This window comes from Tachypleus tridentatus, chromosome 13 (genome assembly GCF_004210375.1).
Source record: "Tachypleus tridentatus isolate NWPU-2018 chromosome 13, ASM421037v1, whole genome shotgun sequence".
NCBI lineage: Eukaryota > Metazoa > Arthropoda > Merostomata > Xiphosura > Limulidae > Tachypleus > Tachypleus tridentatus.
This window is the reverse complement of record NC_134837.1, coordinates 158,311,679-158,323,436: the sequence shown is the minus strand read 5'-3', so window position 1 is coordinate 158,323,436 and position 11,758 is coordinate 158,311,679. Positions and strand designations below refer to the sequence as shown.

Below are 11,758 nucleotides of genomic sequence, written 5' to 3'. Positions count from 1 at the left end.
GCGGAGACTTAAAATGGTGTTGTTTAGTCTATATTGCATCAAACACCCACGAGATTTAATGTAATTGAATTTAACTTGAATTCTCTACGGTTTGTATGTGTGTGTGCAAAAATTAAGATGCTGATAAACTCTAAGTTCTGGACGACTGTTAGTTTAATTTACGTTAAGAAACTACCTTGGAGTGAGCAAGTGTCCAGGCCATTATAGAAGGTTTTCTTGTACTTACATGTTTCACTAGATTAAACACCGCAAAGTTTTCTAGAAACCACATTGACTAATTTCTTTAGCAAACCCATATGTGTGTGTGTGTATATATATATATATAGAGAGAGAGACTGCAGTTTCTTCAGAAATTGAAATCAAAAATTAGCTTTGTACTACACTACATAAATTAAGATCTAAAAAACACACATCACTATATATATTATATATATCTTATACATTTACGTACATATCTACCTACTGGTGAACATTCATACACATCACTATATATATATATCTCATACAATTATACACATATCTGCCTACTGATGAACATTCATATTGGTATTTTCAAGTTAAATGGTACCTTAAGCTTATGTCGGTTAAAGTGCAGTATCAGAGCCCCTAACGTCCAAATACAGTCGTCTTTAAATTGAAGTGCCGATCTGATAGAGGGCAGTCAGTCAGCATCAGCCGCCACCACACAGACTTTGTATAGTTCCTCGAACTGAACAACTCACACACGGCTTAAAGTGTGGAACGTGTTCACCAGCATTGTGTATTTAGTCCTTAAACTTCTGATCAGCCCAGCACGTTCATATATAAAAGCTATGCCACGCCCAGTAATTCTGAAAAAAGATAATACAAAAGATATAAAAAGTGTTGAATTTTAAATCTACACTTTAATATTAAACGACATTCTCAGTACACACCCAGCAACACCTCCTATAGATACGATCTGCTTATGCAGGCGTTTTTCTAAAGATATATTTTATGAAAATATAATTGTATAACATCATTATGGCCAGGCATGGCCAAGCGCGTGAGGCGTGCGACTCGTAATCCGAGGGTGGCGGGTTCGCATCCCTGTTGCGCCAAGCATACTCGCCCTCCCAGCCGTGGGGGCGTTATAATGTTACGATCAATCCCACTATTCGTTGGTAAAAGAGTAGCCCAAGAGTTGGCGGTGGGTGGTGATGACTAGCTGCCTTCCCTCTCGTCTTACACTACTAAATTTGGGACGGCTCGGTGCAGTGGGCTAACAACCTACTCACTTAAATACCTGTTGAAGAATCCGCAAGCGATTGCGGCCATATGTTCCTTGATGGAATCTAATGGTGATAACTAACTAACTAACTAAATGAATATAATTATTCTACACAAGTTATATAGTTTCAAATTTTATAAAACTATACGTACTTCGAAAAATTCTGCAGAAATGGTTTTATATCACTTATATGACATTTTCCATCCGTTTAAGACAACAATTAAACAGTCTAAATATAAAAGCTTACATACACTTCTAAACAATGTAATAATAATAATATATAAACAAGAAAACGCAGATCCTTACTAACATTCTCTCTAGATAGAATAACTGAGAGTTATTCAATACCATTGTATAAGTGTTATTATTAATTATAGCATACAAACCATACTAGCATTATTTGAATAAGCTAGCACATTAAAAAGTAAAGTATTATGAAACATAACACATAAAGAAATAAAGTATTATATAAGTTAACACAATAAGAAATAAATATTATATGAGCTAACGCATTAAGAAGTAAAGTATTGTACTTCGGGATTGTATTATCGAGATAATTGTTCAGTGAGTAATGATACTGATTTTAACTAGAATTTATTGTGCTGTATAGAGTGTACTTGTAAAATACAAGATATACTTTATGCACTCTGTCGTCGACTGTGTCTTACGTACCTCTTTTTCTGTTACAAAAAAACACGAACTTACAAGTACAATAACTGTCTAGGTGATTTTTACTACCGTCTCCATTTTTGAAATGAAGTCTGTGAACATTTTTGACAGATCACAAGGAAACCATAAAACTAGCCTCATCAGACAATTGCCTGCTGAAATGTCTCTAGTGACAAAAATCGAGTGTAATTAAAAAGAAGAAGAAGACATATTTCAGACGATGCTAAACACCGACAAATAACTTACTTTAGCTGGATTCATAGTCAGTAAACCTTTTTATATTTAAGGAGTTTAATGTTCGGTAATGATGTTAAACAGATCATTACCGATTTGTATCAACTCTTTAGGAAATAAATGTAGTTCTTTTTTTTTACTATCTGCTAGGCAACCAAACCAGGAAAGAGATCGTTAACGGTCAGAAAATACAAGTCAATTGACTGAAATGGTCAGTGGTTAGTAAAGCTCATAATCAGTTTTCATGCGTGGATGTTATCTTATTGTTAGAATGATAGGCGCAACGCAGCTTTCAATTGGAACTTTTTTATGTTCAGTCCATTCTAGAAAATAAAACAATCACATTAAAGTGGAAAATAAAAATACCTCTAAACTCTAAGAATAGACTTTAAGTTTCTCACTTTTAGCACTGTGCTAGAAAGGTCATAGCTCTCTATGGCTCAACGGTAATCTCTAGATTTGTGACGCTAAAAATCTGGTTTCGATACCAGTGATGGGCACATCACAAATAGCCCATTGTGTAATTTTGCTTTGTGCTTAATAACAAACAAAAAACAACAATAAATGTCATATATATATATATATATGCATTTAATTTATGTAACGAAAAATGCCGTTCTATGCCTGGCACGTGAAGTAGTTATAGATTTTTTTATACGTTGTTATGAAAATAATTTTGTCTTTTTATCTGCGTTGAAAGTGGTTTATAGTTTAGATTTAAAACTTGATTTAATAATCTCAATATCGAGCAACATGAATTTTCAGGTTGAAGATAACATTTTAAAAACAAAAACAGAAAGTGAAGCCATCATTTTTATTCTATTCAGTACTAAAACTATGTGTCACTTGACGGCGCTTCTATATATGGTACATTGTCAAAGTAGAATATGAGCTTACAGAAGAAATGGCTTATCTCTTATTTTCTCAGGCGTTTTACAGGGAGCTGTAAAATCTCACCTAGACTTAACTGAATGTTACGATATCAATTGGAATACTAGATATTCTTCCCTGTATAGAATTTTGTCACTGTCTCTTTCTTTGTTTACCTCCCTTTCGGATACATGAGAGACTTCGCATGATAAAAATAAAAACGTATTTCACTGCTGCTGACAAAAGAAGAAGTGTGTTTGTGTGTTTTTCTTTTTAGCAAAGCCACAAAGGCTATCTGCTCAGCCCACCGAGGGGAATCGAACCCTGATTTTAGCGTTGTAAGTCCGGACAAATAAGAAACTAATACGTTTTATTTGTTAGATTTACATTTAACAAAGTTAACGTAACATAGGAGATCACTTTGAAAATTCCTCACCTTTAAATTAGCTATAAACGTCACATAATATATAAAACCATATAATTATATGCTTAACTATAAGATAAAAAGTTATCAAATAAAATATTATCAAATTATTTCTTTTTTTCTAATTAGAAAAGAAAGGTTATACTACGCTTACAAGAAATGTAAAAACTAATTAGTTAATGACGCATTAAATAGGATATATTGGTCAACTTCAATGATAATGAGTCCTCCGCTGGTACAGCGATAAGTTTACGCATTTACAATACTAAAATCAGAGGTTCGATTCCCTCAGTGTACTCAGAAGATAGCCCAATGTGGCTTTGCTATAAGAAAAAACACACACATTCAACGATAATGAAACAACAGATTCGTAACTTAAAATAACATTTTCGGTTTGCTTGATCTAATTGCATTACCTTGTACGTTACTATTTTATTTAATGTTTTGTCTTGTGTGTATGACATGAGCAAGCAGAAATACAGCACGTTAACCCTAACACAGTGTGGTTGTAAGGAACTTCGTCAGTTATATCGTAATCGTTTAAAGATACTCAGTTTAAGGGTCCCTTTAATGTTATTGTCTGACGCTTAATATACTGTTAAACTAACAGGTGTTTACTAAATTACATTTGTTCAACTGCACTAAGATTTGGTAAAAAGGGATTTGTAATAAGAGATGCTCAAAAGACAGTTACGCAATATTTAAAAACGACGTTGCTCGAAATGGTAAATAAAACAGGGTTGTGTTGGTATATAGTTAACATTTATTCAACTAATATTTGATTTCTTCCAGTTAAACTGCATCTCATACAAAACATGATTAAGGAACAAATCAGAACTCCCAAAGTTTGGAACTGCTGACCAAAAGGTAAGCAGAAAAATGAGGAGCATCTGATGCCAAGGTGACTATTATCAAGCTAATAGTGAGTTGATTATTTTACTCATAAAGCCCTAGATCATCTGAAATTGTAAAGCGTATTGAATGACATACAGAACTTTGAATATTGGACCTTTTGATTAATTAATTATCACTCGATCCACTTATTACTATAAGAGAACGATTCTTAATGTATTGTCAACGAACATTTGATGATCCCAGAAAGGGCTGCTTATTTACTAAAAAACCAAACAAAACCGGCAGTATGGTATCTGGTGGTTCACCTAGATTAAAATAATTCAGGTTGTCCGCAATTATATAAGCCTTAAAAGAAAATTATTATAAACTACGATACAGTTAGTTAGAAGTCTATCACGATACTCATATCAAACATGAATGAGCTAGATATCAGCTGAATGTTTGACTCACATTTCCTTTCCCTACGTAACGGAATTCTTCTTACGTATTTCTCCGTACTATTACATCAGGATATTACTCATTTCCTTGACATGTGATGTTTATAAGATGATTTTACATGAATACTATTTCTAAGTAAAGTTAACCAATCAAAGAATCTTGTCTCGTTACTATAAAAAACAAATACTGCTATAGAAGAGCACAACTTGTACTGTATAGCTTTAAGTAAGCTGCAAAAACATGTTAGACATTTTTCACTAACATACAAATATCGGACAATTTTTTTGTTACTTAGTAACAAGTATCTGTTCATTTTTTCCTACAACACGGTTACTATATAAAGCTCGACACACTGTCTGGTATAGTACAACCTGCAGTCTTCGTTTATTTTGACTTGACAAATGTGCAAATTTAATGAAGGCATAGGTTTCATTTAATTAACTTTGAGTTATATGTTCGAAAATTATTTTGGATTTTATTGATTCGTTTTCAAAAGTTGCGTGCATGCTAAAATTCAGATTGCAATACACGTGCAAAACTAAATGTTTCGATTTCTCAGTGAAGACAAGCAGCAGGATATTGTAAGCATTTCCCCAACTGGCAATTTACCGCTTCTGTTGGTAAAGACTGGGTTAACCCGCAAGGAAATTATACTATTTGACAACTTTAAGAGGTAAATTAGACGAGTATCCCATGATGCATAATTTACGTCAGTTTTCAGAGATTTACATAACCAATCAGTGCTATTTTATAGCACGTAAACACACTGTTGTCCGAAAGTTAAGGAACAAGTCATTAATGTTTAACAAATAGTCTGTTCATTAGCTTTTGGACACCAATGCACACTAGCTAAGTAAGCTAGACAGATAGCATGGAAGTTCCATCTAAGGTTAAACATATTTTTATCAAAAACTGATACATTTTCTTATTTGATAAAATCAAAGAACAACAGCCTCGTCGGGATGATTATCTGTCGTCTTCAGTAAAACATCTCAGCGTCGTTAGATGTTATTCTAGTATCAACATAATGATTTTAGGAAAAATGACTGTATTTAATCCTAAAATTCCCACTTTATTACATAGTACCACTTTTGTATGTTACATTTTATGAAACAGCAATATTATATTAATAAATACATGCTAGGTATGTATGTTTTCTTATAATAAAGCCACATTGGGCTATCTATTGTGTCCATCACTGTATCCCTGGGATACAAACATTTGCTGGCACATCCTAATCAGCTCTAACTTAGTAACCAATTGTAGCTAATTCATCACGAGTTCATACGTTTCAGGAGAATCCTTAAATTGTGATGTTGTTATGACGTAGCTTATCTACTCGTTTTCATTGATCGGTGAGCTACTCTTGCAATAGACAGGTAGATGCCGAAATTGTGAACCTTAGCCGATATCAGCTAGAAATTGACTTATATAAAAGCACGTCTTTACCATTTCCAACGTTCATAGAGGTGATAAACTACACTTTCATGCCGTTTCTTTAAAAGGTAGCTTTTACTTGAAAACGGGCCTCTTAGTGATTTTTGTTATTTCTGTAGCTCGTTAATAAATTGTATATCATTCAACATGACTTGTAAATGAGGCTGATGTTTTTGAGCCTATAGCAGACGATAGTGAAATTATTTCAACCTATAATACTTCCTTCATAAAATAAAATTTTACAGCATAAAAATAAAACATGGCGGATGTCTGTCCTATTACTTATCTAATTTTTTACATATTAGTTTTACGTTACTGTTTTAATTCTTTAGGCTTTTATCGTTTATTTTTATTGCACTCTGAATCAACAGTGCATTCTCATACTGCAGTATTTGTAGCTGTTGAACTTTCCAAATTGCTTTGAAATTTTATTTTTAAAACATTGTTCTAGGTCTATCTTCTTATTACATACAATGTTTTTCGTCTTTCTTTTAACAAGGATTTGAGATTTAATATTCAAATTGATCGGAAATTAAGCAATTTCCCTTCGTTCCGCTTATAGCAAAACGATTTTGTAATGATATAAAAATTAATATACACATATATACGTGCATACACAACTATCTCAGAGAGTTTGGCGGACGATCGGTGTTTTCAACAGTGAAGGTGTTGGTTCTACTGAAGGTGGTGAAAATCAATAGATTCATTGTTAAATAGTTTTTGTTGTAAATATATTTGAGTATCTTATACTTTTAATAATATCTAATAATTGTTTGTTTGTTTTGAATTTTACTCAAAGCTACACAAGGGCTATCTGCGCTAGCCGTCCCTAATTTAGGAGTGTAAGACTAGGTTGAAGGTGGCTAGTTATTACTATCCACTGCCAATTATTGGATTACCCTTTTACCAGCGAATAGTGGGATTGATCGCACATTATAACTCTCTCACGGCTGAAAGCACGAACATGTTCCGTATTATGGGAATTCAAACCCGCGATCCTCAGATTACGAGTCGAGAGCCCAAAGCACTTTAGTCATCGGTTTATAGAGATTACTATTGTGTCTAATAGCCTTAGAGAGCAATGCAGTTTATTTCGTTTTAGATATAATATGCCATATTTCAGTGAAGTAAGCGTGTGGTCTGTTATGAAATAATTTCTAACGTATTTTAAAGAAATCTTGTATTATACTGGGTAGAACTCTTTAGAGACAACTGGGAAAACAATGGGTTTGTCTTCTCCCAGAAGATTTCCGTCATCAAAGAATTTTGGGATGAGTGATGTGAAAGATGGGGCAACTATCGCTAAGTTCGAGATATATTGTACAGAAGTTGTTATTCTGGTCTGTATAAGTTGTTTTGAGTACCAATTCATCAAGACACACATACAAAACTGTGTTATATAATATTTATATATATATATAGGTGTAATCATTTTCGAAACTGTGTGTTTGTTTGTATTTTTCTTATAGCAAAGCCACATCTGGTTATCTGCTCAGCCCACCGAGGGGAATCGAGCCCCTGATTTTAGCGTTGTAAATCCGGAGACATACCGCTGTACTAGCGGGGGGCTGTTCGAAACAAATCAACATTTTATTGAAACAATTTCTCTATAAGTGGTTTAGAGTCATTGCCTCGTCACGTGCCAGAAGTTGTAGGTCGTCAATATTCGATTGTCTAGAAACGGTATGAAGCAAATGTACACTGATCAAATGAACTGTATACAGACTCCTGAAACGCCACTGGATTACTGGTATATGCCGAAAAATTACTGGTCGAAATAATCATGTTTTTATTAGGTTAAGTCTCGCAATACCTTACAACAGGAGTAAAAGGAACATATTAATTCCAGAGTATCAAGAATAATAGTGAAAAGGAGATTGGCCAAACAAGGTTATTTTACAAGAAGATCTATCTGTTAATTGATATTAAGTAGAACTCACCACCACTGCCATGCAGCTAGGGCAAGAGAACGTACTAACATACAGTTAGGAAGGACACTGGTAAGTACTGTTTTCTGTTTATTAAATTTGATGGTAGGATTCGTGTTAGTCGTTTGCCTGGAGAACAGATGAAGAAAGACTGTCTTTCCCACATCTAACACACAGGAGGTGGTGCAGTAAAAGTTTGAGCAGCTATTCATCATGATAGAAATGTTGCTCTTTACATCCTCCGGGAAAACGTTAGTAGTGTCTCCCACAGGCATCACACGGAAATTACACGGAAACAATAGCTCTGCCATATGTTAGAGCAAGGTTTGGCAATAACTTTGTATTCCAGGATGACAATGCCACCGTATACAGTGTGCGTATTGTAGAGAATTATATCATCCATGAGAAAGTTACAAAATTACCGTGGCCAGCAAAGTCTCCAGATTGTATACTCACTGAAAACTATTCGGCAGAACTGAGCCAAAAAATTGCTAACCACAACACTAAATCAGGTACTGCAGCTGAGTTGCAGCACTTTTAGTCATAAACTGGAGCAATATCACAGTAGATAAGACAGCATGTCACGTCGCCTTTCGATGGTTATTAAAGTACGAGGAGGATCAATCCAGTCATGAATGTTTAATATGATCTGAAATAAGATTACATAAGCTATTTACAATAATTTTATACTTTGTCATTATATGTTTGTTAAGGCTTTGTTGTGATAGGTGAAATGTTGAATTACACATTTTTCTAGGGATGTCTGGTAAAATTGTTTGCTTTTCTGATGAATCATTATACGAATTACATATGAGGGTGTTTAATATAACACACATTTCTCAGCTTGGCAACACGAAGTATATTTGTATCCTATCATAATAATAATTATCTTATTTTTATAAATTATGCAGACACTTTGCCCAATACAATACTTCTCATGAATTAAGATCAGATTCTTAATTTGTCCCGTTTTACACAACTTTTTTTACAAATCACTGAGATCTGTCTTTGAACGCTTCTGTTCTTCAGTGTTGTAACAAATAACTTACACACACTACTCTTTGATCTTGCAAAATACTAGAGTATAGTATTCATTGTGTATTTCTGTAAGATTTCTTTAAAACCCAGTTGTACATGAAATGGTGACATTAACACGTGCAGACGTAAGTAACAAATAATTCAAACTTTAATACAATACTAATATATAAATGTGGATTATTTTTAGTGCTGCGTTATTTAAACATTTTAGGAAAAATTTTATTTTTATTTTCCATTCACCGGGTTCGAATTTTTTTGTATATATTTTGTGCACACGTGTAAAATAATGTATGAAAACAATTCATCATATTCTGATAAAAAACACTTACATAAAACAATTTGAAGGATGCGAAGGAGATTTCACTAAACACAGTATAAACTGTACATGTATATATGCATGAGAATGAATCAATTTATCTCGCTAGTTTAATGCAAATTGTCAGTCTCGCTGTGTTTATCCTCTTCCAAGTGCTTATTCTAATTTACAACATAAGACAGACTGTAACGATAGTATTTCAAATCAGTATATCTAAACATAACATAGAAAAGTACTTAGAGTGCAGCCTCCGTTCCAAAATGTTTTCGACTCTCATAGTAATCAAACTAAAATTTACATCAAACATTTCTTCGCCCTCAGAAATGTAATTTCTAAGAACCCTTTCGTAAGTTAATTTCTCCACGGTATAGTGCTATTAAAATAAAAGTTGCTGACCTTCATTATGGTTTTAACTCTCGAGCTAAATTTACCAAAAGTTAATAAACCTTTTATTCGGGGACATTCAGCCTTTATACTAATTTTGAACCAAATGTTAACTTTTAGTGTTATAATGTTAACACACGCAGGTGTAGAAAGAGCACCCTACCATCTGGCCTAAATAATAACAAAATTCCATTCATAATCAAGGCCTATTAAGATGGTGCTTATATATATGCATAAGACTAAATTGTGATAAGAGTAAGTAAATCGTTATGAGTCTGAACGAAGCGCAATTACAATATCTTCTCATTCAGTTAATGGCGAGACATTTAAGTTTAGATAGCAGAACGGTATCTTCTAAAACATCAAAGAAAAGTGAAACAGCTTGTTTTTCTGATAACGCAGTTTTGTTCAGTAATGTTAAATAACAGAGAAATGTGACACAGCTTTTGTATATATATATATATATACATATGGTGTTCTGGTGAACATTAGGTGACAATTCCAGGAATTGCACCAGATGCCACTACACCCTCACGTGAAGATGACCGTCTTACAGGAGGTATGAAAAATTCTGTCTACTGATGCAACCTCATATTTTGCTTTTCCTATGAACACTATAAGATATTTTGTAAGCAGTTTCAGTCTTACCTTGAATATCGATGAAGAAATTGCATGGTTGGTATTCTATCTACTAGTGTAGGGAAAATCAACATCGCTGCTTGGCTTGACACACATATCCAGTTAGTTTGCTTTCTGTCATCCATATAGAGACTAACGTTGAATTTTACGCAGTAAGGACTACGAGCCAATCACTAATATACTGAAGAATATTGTTGCTCCACAGGATTATGAATGTCTAGCCAGTTCTATCATTCTCTGTGATATATGAACTATCAGTAGCTATGAAGACAGTTGACTGTCCACAGGAGGAGCTAACAGCATTTTGTTTTATGTTTCACTCTCCACTATGGTTTTCTAACAAGATCTGACACGCTATTTTTTGCTTCTCTCTCTGAAGAGTCACTGCATTTTTCTAAGTTGATTTCCATGGATACATGGAACTCCAAACGTTCATTCCACATGGAAGGAGTCATGAGATCTTGTGGTGATCCATTGGTGGTGGTATGGTTTTTACACTAAAAACTCCCGGTGAAAAGTTCTGTTTTTAAACGTTGTTGGAACCCCGCGATGTTGCTTAGGCAATGTCTAAATTAAGCAGTTTAGAGACTTTTAGAACACTAAAAATAAATATACACTACCAATTATGGATGGTTCTAACTCATTTACAAAATTCGTGATGAACATTTTAAAGAAAATAAATCAACCCTTTTTTAACATTAGTTTAATTAATGTAAGTAAGATTAAACCTTACTGTTCTAACTGTTATATTTACTATTGTTCGTAAATATGTACGATCATAAAGTGTTAGAACTGGCAGAGAGCCGATTCAAAAACAAAATATATATTTTTACTTAAAGCGCTCTTTTTCTTTTTGTCTACATCATTTATTAGTTGCATAATACAAATTTGCAACCATTTATATTCTAAGACAAAAGAAAACATGAAAACCATTCGTTTTACTTTCAAAGTTATTGTTTTCTTGTTAGTGAAGCCTAGTTATACTGTACTTTAAGTCTGACAGTGTTGATGTAGCTCTTACTATTGTTTATTTGTTATTAAAAGCAAGGCTACACCGCAGATAACAAAACTCGTTTCTTGACATTATAAGCCTTCAAACAACTGAGTCACTTGGTGAGGAGAGGTCTAACTAATTTCATAGAAATGCTATAGTTTAAAATGCTGACCATAAAAATAGGTGGAATAAATAGTATTAATGATCAAAACTAAAATGTGAAAAATAAACTTAATTCCAGTATATATGATATTTTTTGTAAACCGAAACCACCCTGAAATAA

At 33.5% G+C, this 11,758-nt stretch overlaps 1 long non-coding RNA gene across 1 annotated transcript; it reads right to left on the bottom strand.

Annotated features, from left to right (window-relative positions):
* Positions 1 to 259: 259 nt before the first annotated feature.
* LOC143240050 (uncharacterized) lies at positions 260 to 10,826 on the bottom strand. Its single transcript, XR_013021539.1, has 2 exons — positions 10,491 to 10,826; positions 260 to 830 (listed from the first exon to the last, which is right to left on the bottom strand). It is a non-coding gene; the product is annotated as an uncharacterized LOC143240050 (long non-coding RNA).
* Positions 10,827 to 11,758: the final 932 nt, after the last annotated feature.